Source organism: Marmota marmota, unplaced genomic scaffold (genome assembly GCF_001458135.2).
Source record: "Marmota marmota marmota unplaced genomic scaffold, marMar, whole genome shotgun sequence".
NCBI lineage: Eukaryota > Metazoa > Chordata > Mammalia > Rodentia > Sciuridae > Marmota > Marmota marmota.
This window is the reverse complement of record NW_026000026.1, coordinates 8,382,793-8,389,526: the sequence shown is the minus strand read 5'-3', so window position 1 is coordinate 8,389,526 and position 6,734 is coordinate 8,382,793.

Genomic DNA, 6,734 nt, shown 5'->3' with positions numbered 1-6,734 from the left:
CCAGGAGAATGAGGCTTAGAGGGGTTAATTAACCAGCCCAAGGACACACAGCATTGCTGCCTTCTTGCCTTCCGGGCTTCCTCTGAGGGACTTTTCCAGAGCACCTACTCTAAAGGAGCCACCTCCCACTCAGTGGCACATCCCCTTTTCCGTGTTTTTTGTTCCCACCCTGCCCACCTACAGAATGTTTGTCTTGTTTTAAGATCGCCAATGCTCGGTACAAAGGCTGCCATATAGTAGATGCTCAATAAATATTTGATGACTGAATCAGCAAGTGAGGACCAGGAGCTGCGGTTCCTGTCAGGCCTGCTTGCCCAGCGCCCTTCGCTTTCTTCAGCATGAATCATCCTGAGGGGCTCTGCAATCTTGGCTCATCAGGAGGTCTCATGGTGGGCGGTGCACTCAGGAGCTTTTGGAAAAGGTGTATGCTTAGTATTGGAGCCAGGAGGGGAACAGTGGAGCCCCCTTCTGCACAGAATAAAAAGGGGAATCTGGACATTTCTCCTCCCTCCTGCCTCCCTCCCTCCCCTCCTTTCTGCCCTCCTGGCAGCCAGCCCTTACTTAGAATGAGCTGCAGACGCACCTGCCATCTGCCTCCACTCAGGCCTGGGTGACAGGTATCAGAGGAACCAGGCCCGGGTTATATTGATCCCGTGGCTGCGGCTTGTCTGAAAATGCCCCTGTTCCCACCCCAGCAGCTCCCCAGAGCAGTAGCCAGCAGCGTCACCGAGGCTGCAGAGCAGTGGCCTTAAGTGGGCTGAGAACCCAGGGCCTTGTGCCTGCAGGGCAAGAGCTGTGTCCCTGAGCCACACACAGCCCCTGTCACAACGTGAAGCGGCCTCCCTTGTTGCACTTAGGGAAGTGTCTTCTGGTCTTTAACTAGTGGCTTTTAAGTGACATTTCAGTTCATTTGTGCTGTTGTAAGTTATCCTCTTCAGAGGATATCTTGATGCATAAACTTTCCTCTATTTTTGAAGAATATTCATCGGCTGTGTTCCTAAGTCCCTGGTTCCCAAGTTCCTGGGTTCAGTGGCTTCCCCGGGACAGGTGGCCGGGGGTTCAAGGGCTCCAGTTGCATTTCACTGCGTAGCTTTCTGAAGGGCTCTGCCATTTACACCCTGCAGAAGCCTGTGTTTCTCCATGTTCAAGGGTCAGAACCAGGTGGTGGCCTTCCCCACCTGCCACGTCACACAATACCACTTTGTAGGTGGCTGGTGAGCCTCACTTCTCTGGGAGCGGTCAGGTGGTTATTGAAGGGATGTTTGGTGGTGTGCAGCATTCGGTATGTGTTTTTTGCAGGAATAAAAAGGAAATCTTTCTGGTACCAGTTCTGATGTGAAGCTGTTGTGTCTGCAAAGGGCAAATGCACCGTCCGCTTCCCCGCACGGGGGGTTGCAGGGTGCATTCCCTGGCCGCAGGATGTTGGTGGGGAGGGGTGTGCGCCCCTGCCTGTTGATGGCACTGTACAGCTGAGCGGTGTCTCCTCCTCGGCACCTGCACTCCCTGTTTCCAGGGGTCAGCTGCTTCCAGGGAGCAGGTGTAGTAACCTCTGGCATTTTTCAAGCACCTTTGAAATGCTTCCCATGGCTTGCAGAGGGTGTCTCGGGGCCAAAGCCACGCCCTGGGGAGCAGTGTGGCCCGGGCTGCTGCCCAGGTCTCCTCAGGGAAGGGTTGCCAGTGAGGTGGCCGTTCCCCGGGGCAAGGGCTGGCTGCGGAGAACCCTGAGGGCCGGAGCGTGGATTCTAGCAAGACAGCCTTGGTTCAAGTTTGGGCTCTGCCGCTTACAGACTGTATGACCCTGGGCAAGAGAGTTCTCCTCTGAAAAATGAGCACGGAGACACTGCTCATTACGGGGTGCAGAGTTCCCAGCCCCCGGAGCCCCGGCCCTGGGCAGGACAGCGGCAGTGCTGGCCACACTAGCGAGGCTGGCGCAGCAGGGCGGGTGGCAACCTGCTGCATCCTGTCACCTGGGTTCCTCCCGAGGTTACCGTGCTGGCAACTTAGAGGTGTCCCTCATGTTCTGCAGCAGGGTGACGTGGACGTCAATTCTGTGGCTAAGAGCAGCGGCTCTGGGTCGGCCTTTGGCCCTCAGCTGCTCTGGGCGTCTCTGAGATGCAGTTTCCTCATCTGCACAGGAGGCGGAATCAAGGCCTGCCCTGGGCCTCAGGAGGGTGGGGAGGTGACGCAGTTGAGGGCTTTATTCTCTGTTATTTTACCGTGTGCGCATGCCATACTTGATTTTGCTTATTGTTATTGTTCTGGTGTCTGGGGGATTTCCTTCCCTGGGAGTCTGGTAATTCTTTGGCATTTTGTAGGCTCTTTCTTTTAATTAATCAACTAATTTTAATTACGTATATATGACAGCAGGATGCATTTCGATTCAGCGTACACAGTTGCAGCACAACTTTCCATTTCTCTGGTTGTACGCAGAGTAGCGTCGCACCCTGCATGCAGTCACACGCACCTAGGGTAATGATGTCCACCCATTCCATCATCTTTCCTGTCCCCGTGCCCCTTCTCCCCTGGCATTTTGTAGGCTCTTGCTGTGTGCCTGGCTCTGGCCGGTGCTTGGGCCAGACCTTTTCACAACTTGTGGCCAAATGATCAGGGGTAAGTGCCCATGGTGAGCTAGAAGTGTGTGAAGGCCCAGGGAGTTATTCTCCAAGCCACATGCATGAGGCACCCAGGGCCAGCGTTGGGAGGCAAATAGGATCAGGTCTTTGAGAACCAAGGCTGCCTGCTCAGAGCAGGGTCACTCACTGTTTGGGCAGCAGGGAGAGATTTTTCTTATTTTTTTTGCAGTGCTGGGATCAAACGCAGGACCTCACACATGCCATACAAGTGCTCTACCCCTAAGCCACATCCCCAGTCCTAAGTTTTAAAATTTAATTTAATTTTTTGGTACTAGGGATTGAATCCCGTCTCCCTAAATTGCTGAGGCTGGCTTTGAACTCATGATCCTCCTGCCTCAGTCTCCTGAGCTGCTGAGATTACAGGCATGCGCCACCACACCTGACTTAAAATTTATTTTTATTTCATTTTATTTTTTGGTACAAGGGATTGAACTCGGGGGCACTCAACCACTGGCCACATCCCCAGTCCTATTTGTGTATTTTATTTAGAGACAGGGTCTCACTGAGTTGCTTAGGGCCTCACTTTTGCTGAGGCTGGCTTTGAACTCATGATCCTTCTGTCTCAGCTTCCTGAGCCACTGGGGTTACAGGCATGCGCCACCACTCCCAGCTAAATTTGATGTTTAAATAGAAAAAAAGAAAGTTGAATCTATCATACAGTCACATGGTTCATTGTTTAAAATGGTTCAGAACCACATTCATTGCAAAGTCAGTCTCTACAGTTAGTCACTATGTCCCCCTCCCCAGGCACTTATACTTCTGATTGTCTTTGAGAATTTTAGGCATTTATCTAAAACCAATTGTTTTATATCTATATACAGATACACACACACAAAGATTTTTCTTTTCTTATTCAGTTGTTAGTATGACTTATACAGTACATATTTTCCCCCCACTTAATAATGTGCCCTGGGCTCATTCCATATCCGTTCATAATATTCTGTTCCATTTTTAAATTTTTATTTTAATGCTTTTGTAGTATGCCATGGAGTAGATGCACCGTATTTTCTTTAGCCAGCCTACTGATGGACACTTAGGTTATTTATAATGGTTCTCTATTCTTAGCAGCACTGTAGTGAACGACCTTGAATGCAAGGCCTTGTGCCCATGGTGGACAATGGGGATTACCTTGAAGGGGAGTTGCAGGGCCAGAGTGAAGGTGCACTAGTAATTTTGATGGCTGTCAGGAGATGCCCTCCCTCAGGGTTGTGCTGATTGAGAAACTATATTTCTCAATTATCTTTGAAAGTACCTTTGTTCTTCCTGCCCAGAACAGGTGTTATTAAGCTTGTGACCTTAGTCACTGTGATGAATAAAAATAATATCTCAGTGTGGTTTCAGTTTTGCATGAGTATTAAAAAACTGAGTTGGGCACGGTGGCACACACCTGTAATCCCAGGGACTCGGGAGGCTGAGGCAGGAGGATCACAAGTTCAAGGCCAGCCTCAGCAACTTAGTGAGGCCCTAAGCAACTTGGCAAGACCCCAAATAATAGATTAGACAGGGCTGGGGATGTGGCTCAGTGTTTAAGTGCTCCTGGGACCAATCCCCAAGTACCAGAAAAATGAACAAAAGTGGAATCAGTTTTGCTCCGGAATCTGTCTGGTCTCTGCCTGGAAGGGTCAGGAGCACTGTGTGGTGCGAGCCAACCTGGCAGAGCTGAGGTGTGCCCCATTCCTCAGCCCCAGGGTTGAGCTGCTCATTCTTTTGTGGTGCTTGCTGGGCCCCTGAAGGCTGGACTTTGCCAATCCTGGGCAAGTGTACCCGCTGCATCCTCAGCCCAGCCAGGGTTGGGTTTTGAAGGATCCACAGGGGATGGGGGAGAGAGGCTGGGCCGCAGGAGGTCTGGTGTGAGCGAGCCTTGGAGGGGGCTTGTGGGTCTGGAGAGAGGTAAATGGCGAGGGGGCCGGGCAGTTCCGGAGCACACCTCCAGGGTGCGGGACGGGGCTTGGTGGAGGAGCTGGCCCACAGGGGAGCTCTGGATTTGAGCCTGGTGATTATCAAATCATGTGGGCTTGGGACATTTGTGAGGGGAATTGTGTGCCCTGCAGGGCTACAGAGGACTGGCAGCTCCCTCACCCAGGACACCTGGGGTTAACAGTGGGGCTGTGTGTTTCTCAGTATTTTTTTCCATGCTCATGGTAACAGATTGTAAAGTCAAATATAGACGAATAAATTACCTTCCTTCATGTTTCTCCCCTTTCCTTGGATCTTTCCCTGGAAGGTCTCTACCTCATTCTTTAATTAATATTTTATTTTATCTTTTTGTGGTGCCAGGGATCAAACCCAGGGCCGCCAGTGTGCTAGCAAGTGCTCTGCCCCCGGGCTGCCCCCTGGATCACCCATGCAGTAGCTGCAGTCCCTCGTGCATGACACTGCATGTGATGGCCCTTGATTTGGAGGTTGTCGTTCTTGTTGCTTGCTGGGCCCCTGAAGGTCTGACTTTTCCAGGGCTTTGCTTCCTCTCTGGCTGCTCTGAGCATCCTTGTTTCCATTGTTCCCTGGCCAGTGTTTAGGCAGGGGACATCCCTCAGGTGGACTTGCTTGGCCAGAGGGTCTGAGTCCCACATTCCCACAGCAGTTGTCCCATTCACGTGGCTTTTCTCATCAAATGGTTGGTGGCCTCCCGGTTCTCCTCCACCCCTGATGTGCTCGTGGCCATACTGCCCATGACCTAGGGGATTCTGTGCATGCTTCTGACTGCAGATTTTACTTCTTCCTAATTAAAAGGAAAAAAAAAAAATCAGCCATTTAGATATATTTAGAACAAAGTGCGAAGGTTTCTGCTGATTCTTTCCCCTGAGCCACTGGTCCCAGATGTATCTCACTTTTTTTTNTGTATCTGTACTGAACTCATTCCTAGACCTCCTGTGCAGTTTGGGAGCCACAAGATCACTGTGGCTATTTAATTATAATAATGAAATGGAATGAAGTGTCACATTTGGGGGCTCGGCAGCCTCAGATGGTGAGTGGCTGGTGACTTGGGTGGCTCTGGTGTGAACAATCCTGTCATGGCAGAAGGTTTGGGACAGAGTGGGGCTGTCAGCCTCAGGGCTGTTGACATGGGGGGTGGGGGGATCTCCTGGGGGCTCCCCTGGACTGTGGGGTGTTCAGAGGCTTTCCTGGCCTCCTCCCACTAGACCCTGTAGGGCTGCCCTCCCCTGCTTGTGACAGCCACCGCTGTCTCTAGAATTGCCTGGGGCTGGGGAGGGGCAAGGTCACCCCCTGCTTCTCTGAGAACCAATCCTAGGACAATTTTCTCCACACTGCTTTTGATTTTCTTTATGTTCTTCCCGATTTGCTGAATGTTATTGCTAATACTATTTTTTTTCCTAAATATTTTCTTTTCTTTTTTTAGTTGTAGTTGACACAATACCTTTATTTTATTTATTTGTATGTGGTGCTGAGGATCGAACCCAGGACCCCGAACGTGCTAGGCGAGTGCTCTACTGCTGAGCCACAACCCCAGCCTTATTTCTTTTTTAATTCTCTAAAAACGTTGGCGTTTTTGGTTTTTGTTTTTTCAGTGCTGAGGATGGAACCCAAGTTCTCACCTAGGCTAAGCAAGTGCTCCACATTCCCCAGCCCTGAGCAAATATTTGCCAGGTGCCTGCTGTTGTGGGGATGCTGGGAGCTGGGAGCTCTTTCTCTGGAGGCTGGCCCTTGTTACATTAGTTACCTTTTTCAGAAACATTGTTCCCTTGGCCCTTCCCTGGTGGATTTTTTTTTTTCCTTTTTGTTTTTTCAGCCAGGTTCCATGAGACCAGGACAACACACTGGCCAACACACTCTCTTGTTGTGACCATTATTCATTTTATAGTCAAATAATAAGAAAATCCACTTTGATTTTCCTGATATGAGTGGTGGAAGTAAGAAACAACGTATCTAAGTCAGGCGGGTGGTGAATGGCCTGTAATCCCAGTGACTTAGAAGGCTAAGGCCAGGCCGGAGGAGGATCTCAAGTTCAAGGCCTGTCTTAGCAACTCAGTGAGGCCTTAAGCAACTTAGAGAGACCTTGTCTCAAATGAAAAATCAAAGGTCTGGGGATGTAGTTCAACACCTGCTACCCATCCCCCACCAAAAAAAAAAAAAAAAAAGCAG